Below are 26619 nucleotides of genomic sequence, written 5' to 3' on the forward strand. Positions count from 1 at the left end.
TAGTGGTTATAATTGCAATTTTTTATTCAACACTGGGTTTTGAAGCTTTATAAATATTACAGTGTTCTTTTTTACCTAATCTCTGTTAAATTTAGCATGACCCCTTTTTTTTTGCAGTTTAATGCCATTCACAACAGAAATCTTTTGTTTTTTAGGCCATTTTAACTGTTATAGCACCAGCTATTTTCTGATCTTAATGAAACTTTGCATGCTTGGTGGGTCATCTTTCACATGTTATAACCAAGTTTCATAAAGTTTTGAGTTTTTGTTTCAGTTTTATAGGCTTTAGGTTACATGTGGCCACGGCCCTTTCCTAAATGACCTCTTATAGCTAACCAAAGGACAAAATGCAACATATTTTTGAAAATTATTGATCTAGAGAGTCCGGAGAATATTATTGCAGTGGTTTGATCAAGACTGAACAAAAAACCAGGTGACCCAAAACATTCAAATTCGTGGACCAATTTTACGAAAAAGGCTATAACTCGGGAACAAAATGAGATATCTTCACCAAACTCAGAACTCATATGCATGAACAAAAACTTTAGTCAAATTATTATTTTTTTTCCATATCTGCCACTTGGTGGCGCTACAGGATGAAAAAAAATCAAATGGCTATAACTAAGCAACCGCTGATCCAATCAACTTGAAAATTGATATGGCCCAATGTGGCACAAGTGCTCTATGAGGAATTTCACTTATCTTAAAAAACATGGCCGCCATTGGCCAAACAACTTTAAGCACCTATTTGACAAGGTTAATGGAAGTCGATCGGAACGAAACTCGGTGGGCATGTTCGACTCATTGCCCTAAAGGTCTGTAAGTATTTTGAAAGAAATTGCCCACAACATTGTCACCTCCCACAGAACACAACAAAGCGATTTGATTACAGCGCCAACTATTTTCCAAAAATGATAATGCATCATTTTACTGGAGTTTTACTGGCTGTTTCAATTACACTCTTCCAATAATTGCTTTTCTTACTCGTTGCATTTGGTCTGATGCTCCATGCCACGCTTAGCTCCTCGCTGTGGAACTTTTATTAACGATTTTCAGCCATTTCAATTACAATCATGCAATTATTAATTTCATTATTCATTGTTGCATTTGGTCTGATGCTACATATGCTTAGCTCCTGATGTTGCCGCTGGAATGCTTGGCCCCGTGATTGCTGCTTGCAGCTATATTTAGGGGCCAAGCACCGAAGGTGCGAAGGCACCTATTGTGTTTGTTGGCGTTATTAGGGGCCAAGCACCGAAGGTGCGAAGGCACCTATTGTGTTCGTTGGCGTTATTAGGGGCCAAGCACCGAAGGTGCGTAGGCACCTATTGTAATCGTTGGCGTTATTAGGGGCCAAGCACCGAAGGTGCGTAGGCACCTATTGTAATCGTTGGCGTTATTATTATTCTTCTTCTTCCGCCGCAAGTCTATGGCAGCCCATAGAACCGATTGCGGGAAAGTTGTATAATTTGGCACACTGATAGAGGACAGTCCCAACATTAACTATAGCAAATTTGAAGTCTCTATCTTCTACTCTCTAGCGCCACCACTTGTCCAAACTTTCAATGTTTGTATGCTAATAACTTTTGAACCGTAAGCCAGAAAATGGAAATTCTTTTTTCCTCTGAATCCTTGGCTCATGCCAAGTCGAATGAACCCCAAAATTCAAAAATCGCAAGGTTTAGTTTTTTCGCTATTTTCAATTATTCGAAAAACCTACTTTTTCGAACTCGTCCTAGACGGTTAGTCCGATTGCCACGAAAATTGGCTCAGATCATCTTCAGACCATGCTGGCAAAAAGTTATGGAATTCAAGTTGATTCGTCCAACTGTTGTCGAATGACACGTAAACAAATTTGACGAAAAGCACGCAAACATGCACGTGAGGCTATATCCCGGCAACGGTTTGTCATATTGAGACCAAACTTGGCGTGTGTTATAACAAGCATGAACTGAGACTACCTGCAGTGTTTCGACACAGCGCCACCTAGTGGTCAGGAGATATGAAAAATGCATATTTTGGCTTATAACTACTGAATGGTTTGGCCAAAAATCACACAACTGGTCTCTTTAGATTCAGTGAGTCATGTCGAGTCAAATGATATCCAATTTTCCTGTGTCGGCCATTTTAGGCGTCGGCCATTTTGAATTATGATTTAAAATGCTGTATTTTTTGAACGCAGCATCGTATCGTTTCGCAAATAATTACAAAAATATTCGGCTCCATGCCCTGAAGGTACTCAAAAAGTTTGGTGGCAGCGCCACCTTGTGGCCAATAGTTATAATGAAATATCACATAAATGCTAATAACTTTTGAATAAATTAGTCTATTAAAATTAAAATGGTCTCGCTATATTCTGTGGGTCATGCCGAGAGTATTGATACCAATAATGTGAAAATTGGCCTTACTTCCTGTCCGCCATTTTGCTTAATGTTGAAAACCTACTTTTTCGAACTCCTCCTAGACCGTTAGCCCAATTTTCACCAAATTTGACGTGCATCATCTTCAGACCATGCTGGCAAAAAGTTATGGATTTTGTGTCGATATACGTAACGGTTCTCATTTAGCGCATCAACGAATTTGCTGGAAGGGTGCCAAAATGCATTTGAGGCTGTATCTCTGCAACACTTTGACATATTTGCACCAAACTTTGTATGTGTCATCGCCATCTCACACTGACCATGCCACATAAATTTGGTAACAGCGCCACCTATTGGTCAAGAGTAATAAACCATTCATTAACCATGAGTAATTACACTTTTTAAAATGCTAATAACTTTTTAATGCATTAGCCTATTTGAAGGAAACTGGGCTCAAAATATTCCCTGGCTTATGCCGATAACATAGATACCAAATATACCACGGTAAGCTGAACTTCCGGTCCGCCATTTTGATTTATGTTGAAAACATACTTTTTCGAACTCCTCATCAACCGTATGTCCGATTTTCACCAAATTCGAATCAAATGATCTTCAGGCTATACTGATTCAAAGTTATGGATTTTGAGTCGATAGACAAAACCGTTTTCGCATACCACATCGACGAATTTGAGGCACAATGAGAAAATGACACTTGAGGCTGTATCCCTGGAATGCTTTGGCATATTGACACCAAACTTTGTGTGTGTCATTGAAAAGTCACACAGAGTACACCAAATTGATTTTATAACAGTGTCACCTATTGGTCAAGCTTGATAAACCAAGTAATCATGCTACTAGAGGTGGTATTGGTGTTTTTTTTTTTTTTGCCATTTCAAATACAATAATTCCAAAATTGCTGTTATTGCTCATTAATGTATTTGGTGTGATGCTTTATGCAATGCTTAGCTACTACATTTGCCGTTGGAGTGCTTGGCCCCGTAATTGCTGCTTGCAGCTATATTTATTATTATTATTCTTCCTCTTCTTCCACCCCAAGTCTATGGTAGCCCATAGAACCGATTGCGGGAAAGTTGTATAATTTGGCACACTAATAGAGGACTGTCTGAACATTAACCGTAGCAAATTTGAAGTCTCTAACTCAAACTCTCTAGCGCCACCAATTGTCTAAACTTTCAAAAACTTGATGCTAATAACTCTTGAACCGTAAGCCACAAAATGAAAATTCTTTTTTCCTGTGATTCCTTGGCTCATGCCGAGTCGAATGGACACCAAAATTCAAAAATCGCAAGGCTTAGTTTTTTCGCTATCGTCAATTGTTCGTAAAACCTACTTTTTCGAACTCGTCCTAGGCCGTTGCACCGATTGTCACTAAAATTGAATCAGATAATCTTCAGACCATGCTGGCAAAAAGTTATGGAATTCAAGTTGATTTCTCAAACCGTTTCCGAATAGCTCATGAACGAATTCTTCGAAAAGCACGCAAACGTGAACGTGAGGCTATATCTCCGCAACGGTTTGGCCTATTGAGACCAATCTTGGTGGGTCTTATAACAACCATTCGCTGGGACTACCTGCAGTGTTTCGGCGCTTTGCCCCCTAGTGGTCAGGAGATATGAAAAATGCATGTTTTTGCTCATAACTTCTGAACGGTTTTGCCAAAAATCACAAAACTGGTGTCTTTAGATTCAGTGCATCATTCCGAGTCGAATGATACCGAATTTTCCCAATTCGGCCATTTTGGGCGTCGGCCATTTTGAATTTAGTTGTAAATTGCTGTATCTTAAGAATGAAGTTCCGTATCGTTTCGCAAATAATTAGAAAAATGTCCGGCTCCATGCCCTGAATGTACACAAAAAAATTGGGGGCAGCGCCACCTTGTGGTCAATAGTTATAACGATTTTTCGAAAAATGCTAATAACTTTTGAATACAATAGCCTATTGTAACAAAACTGATGTTGATAGATTCCTTGGGTCATGCCGAGAACACCGATACCCCATTTGTCAATTTTGGCAAAATTTCCTGTCCGCCATTTTGATTCATGTTGAAAACCTACTTTTTCGAACTCCTCCTAGACCGTTGCTCAGATTTTCACCAAATTTGATTTGGATCATCTTCAGACCATGCTGGCAAAAAGTTATGGAATTTGTGTCGATACACGTAACCGTTTTCAATTAGCGTACCAACGAATTTGCTGGAAAGATGCCAAACTGCATCTGAGGCTGTATCTCTGCAAAGGTTGGAGATATTTACACAAAACTTAATATGTGACATTGTCACATCACATTGACCACGCCACATCATTTTGGTCACAGCGCCACCTATTGGTCAAGAGTAATAAACCAATCAATAACCGCTAATTATTACATTTCCAATAATGCTAATAACTTTTGATTGCATTAGCCTATTATCATGAAACATGTCTCAAAATGTTCCTTGGGACATGCCGACAACATACATACCAATTATGTCATATTAAGCAAAACTTCCTGTCCGCCATTTTGATTCATGTTGAAAACCTTTTTTTTTAAACTCATCCTCAACCGTTTGTCTGATTTTCACCAAAATTGAATCAGATCATCTTCAGACCGTGCTGACAAAAAGTTATGGATTTCGTGTCAATAGACGAAACCGTTTTTGTACAGCGCTGCTTCAGATGTCAGGCATCTTCACAAAATGAGTCTGAGGCTATATCTCTGCAAAGCCCATTAGTGGTCTTCCAGTGACATCTAGTGGTCGTAAATGCAATTTATCATACAACACTGTCTCTTTAACCTTTATAACTGTTATATGTTGTCTTAATTTCATTCCAAAGAAGCATACGCAATTTATGTATAATTTCACAGTCTAGATAATAGTACTGCACTGATTTTAAATAACCTAGATATGGCTGACAGTAAAAGAATAGAACAGAATTACAGACACACACAAACATGAAATGTTTAAACTAGTATATTAATACTCAATAAGCATGCTTAAACCCACACACAGATGCACACATTTTGTTATATATATAGATAATTAAAATAAATGATGGGTGATAAAACCTATTGCAAGTCTTCTGTTTTTATGGGCTTCTATGTCATTTTTCAGGTTTCATTGCAATCATAATCTGGCATAATTATAAACATTAGATATATCTGTATGAATAAATTGGTAAACTTTGACTCAATGTGATCTGAAATGCTTGAACAGTAATATTAAATAATAGTAATATACATTTTTTCTAGATGAATCCCTCAACAAGCCCATAAACTGTAATGTTTTAGTCTTTAGTGAGCTCATTAGTGGTCTTCCGGTGACATCTAGTGGTTATAATTGCAATTTTTTATTCAACACTGGGTTTTGAAGCTTTATAAATATTACAGTGTTCTTTTTTACCTAATCTCTGTTAAATTTTGCATGATTGTTTAGAAAAAATACAGATCTAATGCATGTGTGATTATATTACCCCTTTTTTTTTGCAGTTTAATGCCATTCACAACAGAAATCTTTTGTTTTTTAGGCCTGTTTAAATGTTATCTAACCAAAGGACAAAATACAACATATTTTTTCAAATTTATTAATCTAGAGAGTCCTGAGAATATTACTGCAGTGGTTTGATCAAGACTGAACAAAAAACCAGGTGACCCAAAACATTCAAATTCGTGGACCAATTTTATGAAAAAGGCTATAACTCGGGAACAAAATGAGATATCATCACCAAACTCAGAACTCATATGCATGAACAAAAACTTTAGTCAAATTATTATTTTTTCCATATCTACCACTTGGTGGCGCTACAGGATGAAAAAAAAACTAAAATGGCTATAACTAAGCAACCGCTGATCCAATCAACTTGAAAATTGGTATGGCCCAATGTGGCATAAGTGCTCTATGAGGAATTTCACTTATCTTAAAAAACATGGCCGCCATTGGCCATACAAATTTAAGCACCTATTTGACAAGGTTAATAGAAGTCGATCGGAACGAAACTCGGTGGGCGTGTTCGACTCACTGCCCTAAAGGTCTGTAAGTATTTTGAAAGAAATTGCCCACAACATTGTCACCTCCCACAGAACACAACAAAGCGATTTGATTACAGCGCCAACTATTTTCCAAAAATGATAATGCATCATTTTACTGGAGTTTTACTGGCTGTTTCAATTACACTCTTCCAATAATTGCTTTTCTTACTCGTTGCATTTGGTCTGATGCTCCATGCCATGCTTAGCTCCTCGCTGTGGAACTTTTATTAACGATTTTCAGCCATTTCAATTACAATCATGCAATTATTAATTTCATTATTCATTGCTGCATTTGGTCTGATGCTACATATGCTTAGCTCCTGATGTTGCCGCTGGAATGCTTGGCCCCGTGATTGCTGCTTGCAGCTATATTTAGGGGCCAAGCACCGAAGGTGCGAAGGCACCTATTGTGTTTGTTGGCGTTATTAGGGGCCAAGCACCGAAGGTGCGTAGGCACCTATTGTAATCGTTGGCGTTATTATTATTAGGGGCCAAGCACCGAAGGTGCGTAGGCACCTATTGTTTTCGTTGGCGTTATTATTATTCTTCTTCTTCTTCTTCTTCTTCTTCCGCCGCAAGTCTATGGCAGCCCATAGAACCGATTGCGGGAAAGTTGTATAATTTGGCACACTGATAGAGGACAGTCCCAACATTAACTACAGCTAATTTGAAGTCTCTAACTCCTACTCTCTAGCGCCACCACTTGTCCAAACTTTCAATGTTTGTATGCTAATAACTTTTGAACCGTAAGCCAGAAAATGGAAATTCTTTTTTCCTCTGAATCCTTGGCTCATGCAAAGTCGAATGAACCCCAAAATTCAAAAATCGCAAGGTTTAGTTTTTTCGCTATTTTCAATTATTCGAAAAACCTACTTTTTCGAACTCGTCCTAGACGGTTAGTCCGATTGCCACGAAAATTGGCTCAGATCATCTTCAGACCATGCTGGCAAAAAGTTATGGAATTCAAGTTGATTCGTCCAACTGTTGTCGAATGACACGTAAACAAATTTGACGAAAAGCACGCAAACATGCACGTGAGGCTATATCCCGGCAACGGTTTGTCATATTGAGACCAAACTTGGCGTGTGTTATAACAAGCATGAACTGAGACTACCTGCAGTGTTTCGACACAGCGCCACCTAGTGGTCAGGAGATATGAAAAATGCATATTTTGGCTTATAACTACTGAATGGTTTGGCCAAAAATCACACAACTGGTCTCTTTAGATTCAGTGAGTCATGTCGAGTCAAATGATATCCAATTTTCCTGTGTCGGCCATTTTAGGCGTCGGCCATTTTGAATTATGTTTTAAAATGCTGTATTTTTTGAACGCAGCATCGTATCGTTTCGCAAATAATTACAAAAATATTCGGCTCCATGCCCTGAAGGTACTCAAAAAGTTTGGTGGCAGCGCCACCTTGTGGCCAATAGTTATAATGAAATATCACATAAATGCTAATAACTTTTGAATAAATTAGTCTATTAAAATTAAAATGGTCTCGCTATATTCTGTGGGTCATGCCGAGAGTATTGATACCAATAATGTGAAAATTGGCCTTACTTCCTGTCCGCCATTTTGCTTAATGTTGAAAACCTACTTTTTCGAACTCCTCCTAGACCGTTAGCCCAATTTTCACCAAATTTGACGTGAATCATCTTCAGACCATGCTGGCAAAAAGTTATGGATTTTGTGTCGATATACGTAACGGTTCTCATTTAGCGCATCAACGAATTTACTGGAAGGGTGCCAAAATGCATTTGAGGCTGTATCTCTGCAACACTTTGACATATTTGCACCAAACTTTGTATGTGTCATCGCCACCTCACACTGACCATGCCACATAAATTTGGTAACAGCGCCACCTATTGGTCAAGAGTAATAAACCATTCATTAACCATGAGTAATTACACTTTTTAAAATGCTAATAACTTTTTAATGCATTAGCCTATTTGAAGGAAACTGGGCTCAAAATATTCCCTGGCTTATGCCGATTACATAGATACCAAATATACCACGGTAAGCTGAACTTCCGGTCCGCCATTTTGATTTATGTTGAAAACATACTTTTTCGAACTCCTGATCAACCGTATGTCCGATTTTCACCAAATTCGAATCAAATGATCTTCAGGCTATACTGAATAAAAGTTATGGATTTTGAGTCGATAGACAAAACCGTTTTCGCATACCACATCGACGAATTTGAGGCACAATGAGAAAATGACACTTGAGGCTGTATCCCTGGAATGCTTTGGCATATTGACACCAAACTTTGTGTGTGTCATTGAAAAGTCACACAGAGTACACCAAATTGATTTTATAACAGTGTCACCTATTGGTCAAGCTTGATAAACCAAGTAATCATGCTACTAGAGGTGGTATTGGTGTTTTTTTTTTTTTTGCCATTTCAAATACAATAATTCCAAAATTGCTGTTATTGCTCATTAATGTTTTTGTTGTGATGCTTCATGCGATGCTTAGCTCCTACATTTGCCGTTGGAGTGCTTGGCCCCGTAATTGCTGCTTGCAGCTATATTTCTTCTTCTTCTTCTTCTTCTTCCGCCGCAAGTCTATGGCAGCCCATAGAACCGATTGCGGGAAAGTTGTATAATTTGGCACACTGATAGAGGACAGTCCCAACATTAACTATAGCAAATTTGAAGTCTCTATCTCCTACTCTCTAGCGCCACCACTTGTCCAAACTTTCAATGTTTGTATGCTAATAACTTTTAAACCGTAAGCCAGAAAATGGAAATTCTTTTTTCCTCTGAATCCTTGGCTCATGCCAAGTCGAATGAACCCCAAAATTCAAAAATCGCAAGGTTTAGTTTTTTCGCTATTTTCAATTATTCGAAAAACCTACTTTTTCGAACTCGTCCTAGACGGTTAGTCCGATTGCCACGAAAATTGGCTCAGATCATCTTCAGACCATGCTGGCAAAAAGTTATGGAATTCAAGTTGATTCGTCCAACTGTTGTCGAATGACACGTAAACAAATTTGACGAAAAGCACGCAAACATGCACGTGAGGCTATATCCCGGCAACGGTTTGTCATATTGAGACCAAACTTGGCGTGTGTTATAACAAGCATGAACTGAGACTACCTGCAGTGTTTCGACACAGCGCCACCTAGTGGTCAGGAGATATGAAAAATGCATATTTTGGCTTATAACTACTGAATGGTTTGGCCAAAAATCACACAACTGGTCTCTTTAGATTCAGTGAGTCATGTCGAGTCAAATGATATCCAATTTTCCTGTGTCGGCCATTTTAGGCGTCGGCCATTTTGAATTATGATTTAAAATGCTGTATTTTTTGAACGCAGCATCGTATCGTTTCGCAAATAATTACAAAAATATTCGGCTCCATGCCCTGAAGGTACTCACAAAGTTTGGTGGCAGCGCCACCTTGTGGCCAAAAGTTATTATGAAATATCACATAAATGCTAATAACTTTTGAATAAATTACTCTATTAAAATTAAAATGGTCTCGCTATATTCTGTGGGTCATGCCGAGAGTATTGATACCAATAATGTGAAAATTGGCCTTACTTCCTGTCCGCCATTTTGCTTAATGTTGAAAACCTACTTTTTCGAACTCCTCCTAGACCGTTAGCCCAAATTTCACCAAATTTGACGTGCATCATCTTCAGACCATGCTGGCAAAAAGTTATGGATTCTGTGTCGATATACGTAACGGTTCTCATTTAGCGCATCAACGAATTTGCTGGAAGGGTGCCAAAATGCATTTGAGGCTGTATCTCTGCAACACTTTGACATATTTGCACCAAACTTTGTATGTGTCATCGCCACCTCACACTGACCATGCCACATAAATTTGGTAACAGCGCCACCTATTGGTCAAGAGTAATAAACCATTCATTAACCATGAGTAATTACACTTTTTAAAATGCTAATAACTTTTTAATGCATTAGCCTATTTGAAGGAAACTGGGCTCAAAATATTCCCTGGCTTATGCCGATAACATAGATACCAAATATACCACGGTAAGCTGAACTTCCGGTCCGCCATTTTGATTTATGTTGAAAACATACTTTCTCGAACTCCTGATCAACCGTATGTCCGATTTTCACCAAATTCGAATCAAATGATCTTCAGGCTATACTGATTCAAAGTTATGGATTTTGAGTCGATAGACAAAACCGTTTTCGCATACCACATCGACGAATTTGAGGCACAATGAGAAAATGACACTTGAGGCTGTATCCCTGGAATGCTTTGGCATATTGACACCAAACTTTGTGTGTGTCATTGAAAAGTCACACAGAGTACACCAAATTGATTTTATAACAGTGTCACCTATTGGTCAAGCCTGATAAACCAAGTAATCATGCTACTAGAGGTGGTATTGGTGTTTTTTTTTTTTGCCATTTCAAATACAATAATTCCAAAATTGCTGTTATTGCTCATTAATGTATTTGGTGTGATGCTTTATGCGATACTTAGCTACTACATTTGCCGTTGGAGTGCTTGGCCCCGTAATTGCTGCTTGCAGCTATATTTATTATTATTATTCTTCCTCTTCTTCCACCCCAAGTCTATGGTAGCCCATAGAACCGATTGCGGGAAAGTTGTATAATTTGGCACACTAATAGAGGACTGTCTGAACATTAACCGTAGCAAATTTGAAGTCTCTAACTCAAACTCTCTAGCGCCACCAATTGTCTAAACTTTCAAAAACTTGATGCTAATAACTCTTGAACCGTAAGCCACAAAATGAAAATTCTTTTTTCCTGTGATTCCTTGGCTCATGCCGAGTCGAATGGACACTGAAATTCAAAAATCGCAAGGCTTAGTTTTTTCGCTATCGTCAATTGTTCGTAAAACCTACTTTTTCGAACTCGTCCTAGGCCGTTGCACCGATTGTCACGAAAATTGAATCAGATAATCTTCAGACCATGCTGGCAAAAAGTTATGGAATTCAAGTTGATTTCTCAAACCGTTTCCGAATAGCTCATGAACGAATTCTTCGAAAAGCACGCAAACGTGAACGTGAGGCTATATCTCCGCAACGGTTTGGCCTATTGAGACCAATCTTGGTGGGTCTTATAACAACCATTCCCTGGGACTACCTGCAGTGTTTCGGCGTTGTGCCCCCTAGTGGTCAGGAGATATGAAAAATGCATGTTTTTGCTCATAACTTCTGAACGGTTTTGCCAAAAATCACAAAAGTGGTGTCTTTAGATTCAGTGCATCATTCCGAGTCGAATGATACCGAATTTTCCCAATTCGGCCATTTTGGGCGTCGGCCATTTTGAATTTAGTTGTAAATTGCTGTATCTTAAGAATGAAGTTCCGTATCGTTTCGCAAATAATTACAAAAATGTCCGGCTCCATGCCCTGAATGTACACAAAAAAATTGGGGGCAGCGCCACCTTGTGGTCAATAGTTATAACGATTTTTCGAAAAATGCTAATAACTTTTGCATACATTAGCCTATTGTAACAAAGCTGATGTTGATAGATTCCTTGGGTCATGCCGAGAACACCGATACCCCATTTGTCAATTTTGGCAAAATTTCCTGTCCGCCATTTTGATTCAGGTTGAAAACCTACTTTTTCGAACTCCTCCTAGACCGTTGCTCAGATTTTCACCAAATTTGATTTGGATCATCTTCAGACCATGCTGGCAAAAAGTTATGGAATTTGTGTCGATACACGTAACCGTTTTCAATTAGCGTACCAACGAATTTGCTGGAAAGATGCCAAACTGCATCTGAGGCTGTATCTCTGCAAAGGTTGGAGATATTTACACAAAACTTAATATGTGACATTATCACATCACATTGACCACGCCACATCATTTTGGTCACAGCGCCACCTATTGGTCAAGAGTAATAAACCAATCAATAACCGCTAATTATTACATTTCCAATAATGCTAATAACTTTTGATTGCATTAGCCTATTATCATGAAATATGTCTCAAAATGTTCCTTGGGACATGCCGACAACATACATACCAATTATGTCATATTAAGCAAAACTTCCTGTCCGCCATTTTGATTCATGTTGAAAACCTTTTTTTTAAAACTCATCCTCAACCGTTTGTCTGATTTTCACCAAAATTGAATCAGATCATCTTCAGACCGTGCTGACAAAAAGTTATGGATTTCGTGTCAATAGACGAAACCGTTTTTGTACAGCGCTGCTTCAGATGTCAGGCATCTTCACAAAATGAGTCTGAGGCTCTATCTCTGCATATACACACACACACACACACACACACACAGAGAGAAGTACATGCCCACACATTTTGTTGTATGTAGATATTTGAAATAAATTATAGGTGACACACAACTCACAGAAAGACTTCTTTTCTTACATTTCTATGTCAGGTTTCATTGCATTCTTATTCTGACATAATAGTAAACATTTGATATACATGTATGAATAAATTGTTGAACTTTCACTCAATGTGATCTTAAATGCTTGAACAGTAATATTAAATAATAGTAATATATATTTTTCTAGATGAATCAATCATCGAGACAATGAACTGTAATGTTTTAGTCTTTAGTGAGCCCATTAGTGGTCTTCCAGTGACATCTAGTGGTCGTAAATGCAATTTATCATACAACACTGTCTCTTTAACCTTTATAACTGTTATATGTTGTCTTAATTTCATTCCAAAGAAGCATACGCAATTTATGTATAATTTCACAGTCTAGATAATAGTACTGCACTGATTTTAAATAACCTAGATATGGCTGACAGTAAAAGAATAGAACAGAATTACAGACACACACAAACATGAAATGTTTAAACTACTATATTAATACTCAATAAGCATGCTTAAACCCACACACAGATGCACACATTTTGTTATATATATAGATAATTAAAATAAATGATGGGTGATAAAACCTATTGCAAGTCTTCTGTTTTTATGGGCTTCTATGTCATTTTTCAGGTTTCATTGCAATCATAATCTGGCATAATTATAAACATTAGATATATCTGTATTAATAAATTGGTAAACTTTGACTCAATGTGATCTGAAATGCTTGAACAGTAATATTAAATAATAGTAATATACATTTTTTCTAGATGAATCCCTCAACAAGCCCATAAACTGTAATGTTTTAGTCTTTAGTGAGCTCATTAGTGGTCTTCCGGTGACATCTAGTGGTTATAATTGCAATTTTTTATTCAACACTGGGTTTTGAAGCTTTATAAATATTACAGTGTTCTTTTTTTACCTAATCTCGGTTAAATTTTGCATGATTGTTTAGAAAAAATACAGATCTAATGCATGTGTGATTATATTACCCCTTTTTTTTTTTTGCAGTTTAATGCCATTCACAACAGAAATCTTTAGTTTTTTAGGCCATTTTAACTGTTATAGCACCAGCTATTTTCTGATCTTAATGAAACTTTGCATGCTTGGTGGGTCATCTTTCACATGTTATAACCAAGTTTCATAAAGTTTTGAGTTTTTGTTTCAGTTTTATAGGCTTTAGGTTACATGTGGCCACGGCCCTTTCCTAAATGACCTCTTATAGCTAACCAAAGGGCAAAATGCAACATATTTTTGAAAATTATTGATCTAGAGAGTCCAGAGAATATTATTGCAGTGGTTTGATCAAGACTGAACAAAAAACCAGGTGACCCAAAACATTCAAATTCGTGGACCATGTAGCAACAATCACTTTCTGGGGAATAATTAACTCAAATGAAGTGAATATTCATGAGTCTATGAATATAACGTGCTTATTGCTTACAAATATTAAATTACCCAAAGAGGGAATATTTAATCATTTAAAGGTAACCTTTACTAGAATTAATTTAAGTTACTCTAGACAATCTGTTCGTCCAGCGAACTGGAAGCTAGACTTCCTTATCAAAATTCAATAAAAATACCCTTCTTACAAACTCCAAGAAATATTAATCTTCTGATCAGGAAAAAACAATATTTTCTGTGTCTGTACTACTAAGATTACTGAAAATTAATTCATATAAAACAAAGCTCGTAGCTAGATCACACGATTCAGGGACTTCGATCTCAATGAGCAATAAAACAATTCAATTCAAGCAAATTATAGGATTTAATAAAAACAGACTAAAGAGTACATAACTACAATTCACACGGAGTAAATATGAGTATATAGCAAAATGAAAATACAATTTAAACAAGGTAAATGAACAAGAATAATAATGAGATAAATGAGAGAGAGAGATAAATGAGAGAGAGAGAGAGAGGGGGAGAGAAAGTGAAAGTGAAAAGCAATCTCAGCGTGGCAATTTCAAACAGTTAACTTTGCAAGAGACCCCAAGTCATTGAATGATTTCACAAACATGGAATAGCCTAGACAACCTTAAACAGCAATTTTAGTTGCGATATAAGAAAGTACTTGCTTTGATCTGGCTCTTGTGCGTAGCTGCGCTCAAATTGTCCGGTCTGTGCGGCCTCAGCGTGGTTCTTTCCAGAGCAGATGATACGCGAGCTCGATGGTTAACGCGAAGGTAAACTTTGCCAAAAGATGACTAGACTTAAGTTCGTTTGGCTCGTGAAGGCAATTGAACGAAGTCAAATATCAGCAGACAATAAAGAAAAACTAGAATGAAACGAAAAGTAAAGAAGAATAACGGAGAACTTCTTGAAGTCCGGTTGCAAAGCTGGGAATCCTCTTTTCTCTCTGGCGGAATGCCCAGAATACAGGTTTCCCTGAGCTTTTAAGTAACTCTAGGTTTACACCTATTTTTTTAGTATGAGCCAATGAAGTGTAAACAAACTAAGGCGGGAAAAATCTTCTTTGTTTGCTGATCTCCGCCCACTGGTCTAATTTATGGCGATGTCAAAGTTACACATTTTCCTTAAGCAAGATCGTTCCTCTGAAACAATGCATCTTTTTGTAATTTACTATCAAGATTCGTTAAAGTCGTGTTTTTACGATTATCCAGACACTAAGAACTATGATTTTACCAGTCCCGTATCCAACGATACAGACTTACTATTAACTAAATGCATCTAAAGTTTGCATTAAACACACAGTAACATTCATATATTCCACTATGCCGCATACATACATTTGAGCACAAGAAGGGAGACATTAAAATACATTTAGAGGTAGTTTAAGTAAAATAAGGTCCGTGGGCCAGCAAAAATGCTTGTGCCTGTTTTTGAGTGTATGTGCGTCTGTTTCACTGGAATGTGCGATCAAGAAGGGGGGTTGTTTGTCTTCCCTTTTGAAGTTCGATATCGCATCTCTGGATAGTCTCCAAGGTGTTATAACTCTCATCCCCGCCAGGACATTGCCGTCATGGCGGCGCCCAGGGTGGTGAGTTATGTCGTAAGAGGGTTGTAAAACGAAAGTCCTTGTTTTTTCTTTAACTCACGTTCTGGTCTTTGAGTGTAGAATGTGTCAACAGGGTCAGGATTCACTAACATGGAACAGATGGTTGAATACTATCCGCTCATTGGTGTTACATTCCCCCTTTGTAGTCGGATGATGCCCTGTGGTCATTATCGGACAACACCCACCACCATGGTCGGATGGCAGGTGAATCCTGACAGTCGGATAGCAGGTGTTTGTTAGGGCTGAGGACTCAACTCGATGAGGTCCTTATCCGTCTCTGGTGTGGTACCTTCCCTTCGGGGTTTCCATCGGAGACCTCCAATCCTAGTTGTCTTGAGTTTAGCTGCAGAGATTCGCATCTCGTTGAGTTTCCTGTATAGGACTAAGGCCACGCCAAGGGTCAGGGTGTGGCCGACGACCATGGAGATGCACAGTGCTGTGTCAGCTGCAGTCCAGGCTTGGACAACAGGTGAGGTGTTCAGGATGGGCAATCGAGACAAGGCTTGGAGGGCTGCGTCGACGGGAGCAATGTCAATGAGCTGAGGCCCGCCTTTTTCAATCCACAGTTCCAACTCCGGACCTAGGGTGAAGTTGTAGTTCTTGAAGAAGGATGGGATTTCTAGTTCTGATTGGTACTCTTCACTCGGAAGATGGTATAAGGCCAGATCGTCGAGGTGGAGGATGGCCCCTCGTGGGACTTGAATCCACATGCTCTGGTCGAGCAGATTGACACGGGTGGCTGTGTCATGCTGGTCGTAGGTCAGTGTAGCGGTACGTACTGGAGTGTTAACGAGCCATCTATCACCTACAATCTCAGCTTGCGTCTCGGTGACGTGGCGGCGAGGCTGGGCATCGGCAGGGCAACGCGTGTCGCTGATCATGGGTTGCAATCCGCAGATTCCATCAGTATTGTCTCTGAGAAATGGTTTGCTGGGGCAGAGGTAGTGAATGTCTTTAGTTAGGGTGCACATGTGCAGGTTTGGGGCTAAGTACAGCTGGGTGTTGCTGTCATGGTACGCCACCACCTCAGGGGTACGTATCTTGATATGAGTGTTATCCTTCCAGAACCCCACATTAACAATGTCTTTGAGTCTGTAGATTCGGCTTGACTCTATGATGGGTAAGTTCAGGAGGAAACTCATCTCCTTCTGCTCAGGATCCACGTAAAGGGGAATAGCACTACCTAGAGAGTAGGCAAGGTGGATTTGCATAGGATCAGTGGGTGTGGTGATGGCGGAAGCCAGCACATCTTGCACCAAGCTTAGGGGTATCAGGTATGGTGGAATTCTTCCCATGGCTAGACTGTCGATGGAAGAACTCACTTCCCGTAGCATGTCAGTCATTAATGCTGTGACCAGCTGCGTTTGGGCAAAGTCATTCTGGAACACAGTGAACAGCTGTTTCATGGAGTTCATGGTCTGGTTCAAAAGCACGCTGTGGGTGTTGAGAATGACCACCGTTCCTTTCAAAGTCTTTCCAATGGTTTGCAAGGATGCACTCTGTGTAGTGAGTTGCTCTTTTAGCTGTGGAAGTTCAGTCTGAATTTCAGCCACATGCCGTCTCACAGTGGCTATATTTACTGCATTGACACTGGACATACCGATGTTGAACAGAGTTCCCACAGCAGCGGCGGCTCCGAGCAGCGCTCCCAGGAAACGTTTGGGGCGGCGGTTGTGTCCACCTAGTTCCGCCTGGGTAACAGTCATCTTCTCAAGTTGGTTGAGCATGTGCTTGACATCGGCCTCGGCGTGCTGGAGGGAATCCTCTGTCCAACGGGCACCGGCCCAGCTGTACTGGGCTACTGCGCGGGGGTAGTGTGCTCTGTAGACGTTGCGGGGGTCGAGTTGAACGTATACTTTCTGGGTGTACGTCCGACAATTCGTGATCAGGAGTCCCGGTTGCTCTCTCAATACAATGCCCGAGGCAGGACCCGGTGTGATAATGTCTGATGACGGCTGGCCTCTGGTTGACTGGAAGCACAGGATGAGAATCCACAGCAGCATCCTGTTACAGGCCAGAGAGAGAGAGAGAGATGGGGAGGAAAAAGGGAAAAGAGAGAGAGGGAACAGGTCAGTGAGGTTTGTCCCGGGTTGGATGGGACAGTCTTTTCGCTTCGATGGCGGCGGTTGGTGTTTAGCTTGCATTGGCCCCTCCCTGTCTTTCTCTGCTAGTGGCCACATGTCTCTTAATCTGGTTACGGTGGACCCATTTGAGAACTGGTTCTCTCGATCCCCGACTTAGCTGGATTTGGTACGCAACTGGGGAGAGTTTGTTCATAATCTCATGAGGTCCCGTCCAGTGTGGCAGGAATTTCTTTGACAGCCGCTGGGGGCCTGTCTGAGTTGGCGGGGTGAAGCGGTAATACAAGACCCTGTCGCCCACATTCAGTTCCTGGTGTGACGCTTTCCGATCATAGTATGCTTTCTGGCCTTCAGCGCTTTTTTGCAGGTGTTGCTGGGCAAAAGCAAACGTTGTTTTCAAGTGTCTATGGAGCTCGTCAAGGTACTGGAATGTGGTGTAAGCAGTGACAAGGTTGGAGTCTCCTGGTTGATACAGCAAGTGTAGTGGCAGGGTCATCTGCCGCCCAGTCATGAGTTCAAAAGGGGACACCCGTGTTGATTCCTGTGGGGTGGCTCTGATGGCCATCAACACAAGGGGTAGTTTCACATCCCAGTCTTTCTGATTAGCAGACACATACTTTTTCAGCATGGCGACCACCGCTCTGTTCGATCTCTCTACCTGGCCGGATGCAATTGGATGGTGGCTGATGTGTAGTTTAGCTTGTACCCCTAGGCATTTCCAGATCTGTTGCATGATCTCGGCCGTGAAGTGGGTACCTCTGTCTGAGTTGACTCTCAGTGGCAATCCGAACCGGGAGAAGATATGGTTCATCAGGAGGTATGCAGTGGTTTGGGCAGTGTCATTGGGTGCTGGCAGACACTCTACCCACTTGGTAAACTGGCACACCACCGTGAGGAAGTACTTGTTGCCTCTTGTTGATCTGGGCAGGGGCCCTACCCAGTCGATTTGGAGGTCTGACCACGGGAACGTGATCCCTCTGCGTTGCAGTGGGGCTCTGTGGTTTGGGTTTGCTGGTGTGAACTGGCAGCACACAAGACATTCTCTGACGTACTCTGCCACATCTTGTTGCATGCCGGGCCAGAATGCCACCTGTCTCAGTGTGTCATACGTGGCTCTGGCACCGTGGTGTCCAGCACATGGTGTGTCGTGGGCGTACATTAGCATTACCCCCTTTTGGCATCGTGGCACCACGAGCCGTGGCGATGTGCTGTCATCAGGTGCAAACCACAGAATGTCGTCTTGTACACGTAGCATGTGTCTGGTGTTATACAGGTGTCGGAAGCACGAGTCATCATTGAGCTCAGCTTCAGTGATAGGGTGGTTGGAGGGGTCAGAGAGGTGGTTAAGAATTGTCTTTATGGCAGTGTCAGAGGCTTGCATATCCGCAATGTCGTTGTTGGAGATCTGCGGAGTTAGCGATAGCGACTGTGAGGCGGGCACTGCCACAGGTGAAGGTCGTTTGCTGCGGGTTAATACTGCAACATCGGGGCTGGGTGTGGGTTCTGGGGGTGACCACACCTCCCCGTGTAGTGCGCCTGTTTTGGCGAGGGCGTCGGTTTTATCATTTAAGTCTTTGTCCAGCCCTGGTAGCTTAGAGTGTCCTTTTACCTTCTTCCAGTACACAGTCATATTGTGCATTTCGGTGATGTTATCACATTCTTGGAACAGGTGTTGGTGTTTGACTGGCTTGTTGTTTGCCGTTTTGAAACCATTCTGTTTCCAGCCGGTAAGGTGGCACACAAAACTGAGTCTGGCATAGTTAGAGTCTGTACAGATGAGGATTTCTCTGATGTCATGGGCTGATGCGATCTGCAGAGTTATGAGAATGGCTGCTATTTCTGCATATTGTGATGACTGGGGACCTAACTTGAAGTGTTGTGGGGAACATGGCTGGTCGTTGACCCACAGCACTCCTGCACCTGCCTTGAGGATGCCATCGTGGTTGTAGGAGCATCCATCGACGTAGGCTGTGAGCATGCCCTGACACGCATTCTCTTCAAAGTACCTGTGACAGGTCGGTTGTTGCTGTTGGGGTTCTTGCACGCCCATTTCTTCTGCAGATATGTTATCAGAACAGTTTTGGCATGCGGCCAGTCCATTGCCCAGGGCAGACTTGTGATTCTGTGCATACCGTGCCTCAACATTGCGTCCTTGGAGAGCCATTAACCATGTGGCTATGCGTGAATTGGTGACCACGCCATCTCGGATTCGCTGGCTGTTGAGGAACATTACTGGCTGGTGGCAAGTCTCTATGATAACTTTCTGTGCCCCAATGTAATTGGAGAATCGCTGAATGGCCCATACAGTGCAGAGCAGAGCTTTTTCACAGTCTGAGAACTTACACTCTGGTGGAAGCAGTGTCTTGCTGGCATAGGCAACTACTTTCTTGTCTTGATCATGCCGTTGGTACAGGCCAGCACTGAGACATTGGTTGGAGAACCCAGCTTCCAGGTAGAATTCCTTTTGTGGATCGGGGTAAGCAAGACACGGAGCTGTGCATAAATGTCTTTTTAGTTCTTTCATGGCGTGTTCTTGAGCCTCTGACCAGACGAAAGGGCAGTCCTTTTTTAGCAGAGCTGTCAGAGGTCTGGCAATGTCCGAGTAGTTTTCGATGAACTGTCGAGAGTAATTGCATACCCCTAGAAAACTCCGCAGCTCAGAGACGTTGGTGGGAGGCTTGATGTTTTTAATGGCATGAATGCGGTTTGACTGAGGTTCAATGCCTTGGGATCCGATGAGCAGGCCCACGTAGTTAACCTTAGTTCGGCACCACTGTCCTTTGTGGAGGGCGATCTTGGCTCCGGCGGTGGATAGTTGGTTCAAAACATAGTCTATTTCTTTCAGGTGGTCGGCCACCGTTGTGCTCTTCATGAGAACATCGTCTACATAGATCAGGTTGCCTCTCATTCTAGCGTCTGGGCAGGCTTTGTTCAGAAAGATGTTGAATTCAGCTGGTGAGTTGGCGTAGCCGAACGGACACCTGTTGAAGGTGAACTGTCTGTTGCCAAATGTGAATGCCAACTTGTGTTGGTCTTCCGGGTGCACCGGAATGGTCCAGAATCCAGAGGCCACATCAAGTGTAGAGAAGATTGTGGCTCCTCTGATTCGGGGTAGTTCTTGTTCTAGCTGGGTCATGGGCCATCGTGACAGCGGCACCTGTTGATTCAGTTTCCTGTAGTCAATGGTGGGTCGCCATTTGCCGTTAGGTTTGAGGACGGGCCAGATGGGGGCTGAGTAGGTGCTGTTGCATGGACGGATGACCCCCTTTTCAAGCATAGATTCGATGATCTCCTGCACTGGTTCGTGTGAGGCGATGGGAATCTTGTACTGTCTGACAAAAGTGGGAGGAGCATCAGGGTGCGTAGGGATGCGCACCGTGTGGAGGTTGGTGAGACCACAGTCTAGAGAGTCTTTGGCAAAGGATTCTTTGAACTTATACAGAACTTGTCTGAGTCCTTGACGATCTGTATCGCTTTGAAGTGCATTAGCATCTTGTAGAATTTGCTGCACTTGAGATTCAAAACCTGGGTAAGGCTCCTCCATCGGTGTGTCATCAGTCGGGTTGGCATTGAGAGGTGTAGTAGGTTCATGAGCCTCACCGACGTTCTTGTGGGAGACTGTGTATATTGTGAGGTGTTCATCCTCGGTCAGCTCCGTTCTGCACACTTGGTCTTTAGGCACCGACATAACAGATGTGATGGCAATGAGTTTGAAGGGTGCAGTGAACAATGTACTGTCTGTACTCCCTTCGGGTATCAGTGCGGGTGGAATGGGACCAATGACAGGTAGTACAAGTTCAAAATCATGAAAGTCATGGCTTACTAGCCATCCCAGCCGGTAGGCCTTGGGAATGTTGATGTCAGTTGCCGTGCAGTTGTTGAACAGGATGTAGACTACACGAGATGACACTTCAGTGAGGGGTGTGGCTTCCAGTGCGAGTCCGAGTTCCACACATTCAGGTGAGGGTTGGAAGAAACCCAGCGTGTGGTTTAAGGTTTGACCCCATCGCATGTTGAGCCGAATAGCGACCCCTTTGGTGTAAGCTGGTACCACCGTTTCCTGTTCGTTGACTAAAGTGCAGACTTCTGGGATGGTCTGCCCTGATATGAGGTTGTCATGGTTGATGGAAACGTGTGGCTGCAAAGTCAATGGGGCCCATACAACTTCATTAAAAGTGTCCACATGAGCCTTGAGGCGAATCAAGAGGTCTGCTCCAATGTAAACATCGTGTGGCAGGTCCGGAAGGACCAGGACATAATGAGTCAGGCACCGATAATTCCATTTCACATGCAAAGCGCAGATTCCTCTAGCAGACACCATTGAGGATGGGTGTGAGTTCAAAGGGAAACGAGTGCGCTTGCTGGCATAAGGGAGGTCAGGTGTCTTCTCAGTGATTGCATTGTATAGTGACAGACTAATGGCTGAGTTGTCTGCCCATATGGCCAGAATACTGTCCGTTGTTGTTATATCATGCAGCTGCAGTTCGGTTTTGACCTTGGGGCAGTAGGTATCAGAGTATTTAGTGGCCTTGAAGGTACAGAGGATCGAACTTGAGCCTTGGTTTGTTGTTGAGGCTGGATACCTATGGCTGGCTGCTGGGGTTCCCGTGACCTCTGTGACCCGACAGTCTGGCTCTGTGGGAATTCTCGTGACCTCTGTGACCTGACCGTCTGGCACCGTGGGAATTCTCGTGACCTCTGTGACCTGACCGTCTGGCACCGGCGACCTGTGTGGTTGGAGGGGAAGAGGTTCTCGCACTTGAGCCCAGACTTTCAGCTGTTTGAAATCTAGTAAAGGCTCAAAGCGGTCAAGCAGGTCTTTCCCGATGAGAAATGAATAATTGTTCATTGGTGAGACATAAATAGGATGTACTAGGCTCATAGGTCCGATCGTCAGGTGGATGGGAGCTACATTTCTGAGCTGGATGTCATTTTGGCTGTATGACTGCACATTCAGCTTGCAAGTGTGAAAATTTAGAGTTCGATTCTGTCTCTGAGCTTCAAATTTGAGCTTATTAAATAGTTGAGCCGAAATCAACGTGAGGTCTGACCCTGTGTCCACAAGGGCTTCGAGTCTCATTTCCTTTTCTAAAGTGATGGTTAGGTAGAGTTTCCGAGCCACTCCCTTCTCGATCAGGTTCCCCAGGAGTTTTGGTGTTGGGGCTTGTGTGTTGATCGATAAGCAGTTAGGGTATGTTTTGTGTGTTTCGTTGTGGGTACAGATAACCAAAACAGCACTTTCTGGCACCTCAGTGTGTGGGATGATGCTTTCTTGGTCAGGAGGTGCAGACGTCAGCTGGACTGAGTGGGTGTTGCTATTGTTTGATGAGGCAACAGCTAGTTCAATAGTTCGTGGTTGACAAACAGTGTTCTGTGTGCTTGGTTCAGTTGTGGAGACGTTGGGAGTGGTGCTGGTTTCAGGCATAAGGTTTAGTCATGCGGTGTCTGGTTTATCCTTCTTGTCCTCCTTGTGAGGTTTCTGTTGAAGGAACTCTCTCAGTATTCTCAGAAGTTCTGCAGCTTCGGATGTGGCTGCACTTTCCTTTTTAGATGTGGGCTCAGCCTTGAGTTTCCAAGCATCACTTCGAGAGTGTTCCCCCTCCCGCCTCCCTGGGCTTGGTGTTCTGGAGGCTGGAGGTTGGCTAGTTCTGGGTCGCCGGCCGGCTTCCCAGGTGCCCCCCCCCTTTTGGTTATGGGAGGGGCGAGGCCGGTCCCAGGATATTCCAGAGCGGTCGTTCTGGTGCTTCGGACGGGCACCACCACCGCGACCGCGCTGCCCTCTGCTGGCTTGGAACGGTCTTGACTCTCGGTTGATGGGTGTATAACTGGGGTGCTGTTGGGCGCCCTCTAGGGTCAACTCTGAATGGGACTCAGAGACAGAGCAAATAGTTGGGTGTTTTACAGTCTTTTCTGACACAGTCTTTTGTTTGGTGTAGGCCTTATGTGCTAAATCACGTAACTGTTGCGTTGACATGCTACGCGGGCACGCTAACACTCCCAAATGGTGGCTGACAGTAGGATGGAGGTTTCGCAGAAACAAAGTTCGGAAGTTGACGTCTTCCTCCATGCCTGGTTCATTCCTCGCTCCGAAGTAGGCACGTCGCAGTCGGTTGTAGAAATTTGGTGGGGTTTCAAGTCGACCTTGCTTGAGGTCCATTGCGGTTACTAGCCCTTGGTCTGATTCTGGATCAGAGAATTCACGCACCAAAGCTTTTCGCAGTTGCTGGTAGTCCATTTTGACAGTCTCTGGTTGACGGTCTAAGAAACTGCGTACCTCACGACTGGACGTAATTCTGAGCAGGTACAATTTGTCCCAAGTGGTTACGTTGGTGACAGTTTGCAAGTGAAAGTCTATATCTTGTAAATAAGCGTGAATGTCGTGGCCTCCTGCAGGATCTGGGTTGAACGTAGGGATGTTTCTAGCCAGCTTGTCCAGTTCTTTTGGAGTTATGTGTCCGTGGCTGGTGACCCGGACTTTCTGGAAGGGTTTTCCTTCCCCCACTGCTGACAGGGGTTCGTGGAGGCTGGCTGGTGACATTTTGAAAAGCAGGCTTTCACCCCCTTTTCCAGCTCGAAGTTCTTGGCTGACACGCTGGGGTTCACTGGCCAGGGGAAACTCTGTGGAGTGTGTTTCCTCTTTCTGTTCACGTTGCAGGCTATAAGAATGTTTCAGTTCTCTGTGAACCATGTCAAGTTCATCTATTAGAGAGTCTTTACGCTGTGTAAGGTCGTGGATTTCAGCTCGGGCCATTTCCAGGTGATTTTCATAGGCCTTCACTTTAGCATCTCTTTCTTTCAGTTCGATTTCAGCCCTTTCAAGGAGAGCGTCACCTTGTCGGAGCTTTGCCTCGAGTCTCTCTCGGGTTTCTCTCTCCAAATGTTCTCTTTGGTCTGTGTCCAGACGAAGATTCTCCAGGGCATTTTGAAGTCTTTCCACTTCTTTCTGTAGTTCTGGATCTGTAGCGTTCTCTTTCTCGTGCTGGTCTTGGGTCTCGAGAAGTAGCTTATCTAGACGACTCTGGGTGTGGGCCTGATGCTGTAGGGCTTCCTCCACTCGAAGTCTCAGAGCCGCGGCTTCCTGCTCCAAGTCGTGGTTGCTCCTTTCGCTGATCCGTGCCTGGGCGATGAGGAGGTGAGCTAGGGTCCCTGTGATCCTGGCGAGTTCTTTGTGGGTGTAACTCTGCGTCGGATCGTTCGCCATCAGCTGGTCCATCTCAGTATCCAGTTGTCCCTGGCTCAAGTGCTGCAGGTCACTGGTGTCCTTTGGCAGGAAGGATGTCGTCATCGTCTCCAGCCATGTCGCTAGCTGATCCCAAGGGACTGCGGGACTGGATGCACGCGACATCTTGGCTCACTGCGGACAAGAGAAGCACAACACACACACAAAGAGGCCAATGCAAGTTCGTTCTCTGGTTAACGAGCTATCGTACGGCTATGCCGTCTATAAGAATTTTGGCTAACTGATGCAGACAGTTAGACAGGGAGGCGGGTCCAATTAGGGTCGGCCCAAAATAGAGACTTGACAGGGGATAGCCTCGTGGGTCACCTGGTGACACCGGCTGCTCGGTTGTCGCTCTACTACTTAGCTCTCCTTGGGGTCTCTCGGTGAACTGCAAGAAACAGAATCACAACAGCATGCAAAAAGGTGAAGATAGGAAAGAGCACCGTGAAAACAAAACACCAAATAAATTGGTCTGCAATGAAATGGAATGAATAAGAACGCTAGAAGTGTTAGGTAGAGAATAAAAAAACTAAGCCTGCTGCTTTTCACAAGAGTTTCTGCTAGGGGCCTACAGCACGTGCGGCTAGGGGAGTAAGAGACCTAGGAAAAGGGGTGTGGCTTACAGAGGAAAATGGACCAAACACTTAACATAAATATCAGGGGGAATATCTAATATTCTGCGCCTTATAATAAGTGGATAGGTTTTATCACTTTTGGTTCACCTGGTGGAATCCAGCGGCACGGTCAGCCTCCCTGGCGCTCCCAAACACTCAACCGCAGTGTCCCTGGCCCTCCGTTACTCTGACGTTGCGCCCTCTCAAACAGCTTGTGACTTTTAACACAACCGGCAACACCAAGATGTCAACCGCCAGACAGCACTACAAAATTGGGCTGTTCCCCAGAACCCTCTCTTTAGAAAAGAAAGTGGGCCCCGATTTAGCCCCCGGTTTAGGTACTGGTCCCAGAGATTGCGTCGTGTGTCAGCTGGACTGATTGATCACCGTTGGAGTGCCAAATTGCTGATGTCTTCCACTGCGTGGCGCAAACGAACAGAGATAAGAGGGACCGAGTTTCACTCACGGCCAGTGTTGGCAACGCCGGTTGGCCCCCTTGCTCACTGGAAACCTGAGATGACTGTCCTATCACCAAAGGAGTTCTACAATCAAATACACAAAGGATGAACAAAGGAAACTTAAAGTGAATTAAGGTTTGGTTTGTTTAATCATCAACTGAGTAAATATATATGTAGAAATGAGAGGTAAACAGCTTTACCTAATGATGATAAAACAAAAACAAAAGCTTATGATAATGATGGTAATTATCAAAATAATCTAAGCAAAAAGAGAGAGGAAAGATAAAAACAAAAAGGGCTATATAGAATAAAATAAAATAAAAAGTTGAATAAAACTATAAAAAAAATAATAATAATAATAATAAAAATTAATAATAAAAAAAAATTAAAGAGGAAAAAAAATAAAAAATAATAATAATAATAATAATAATAAAAAAAAAAATAATAATAATAATAATAAAATAAATAACAAAAGACAGGAATGAGCACGGGAGAAGAAGAAGCTGGTTTTCACCACAAAGGGGCGTATTCACTCTCTGTGG

Source organism: Carassius gibelio, chromosome B5 (genome assembly GCF_023724105.1).
Source record: "Carassius gibelio isolate Cgi1373 ecotype wild population from Czech Republic chromosome B5, carGib1.2-hapl.c, whole genome shotgun sequence".
Lineage (NCBI taxonomy): Eukaryota > Metazoa > Chordata > Actinopteri > Cypriniformes > Cyprinidae > Carassius > Carassius gibelio.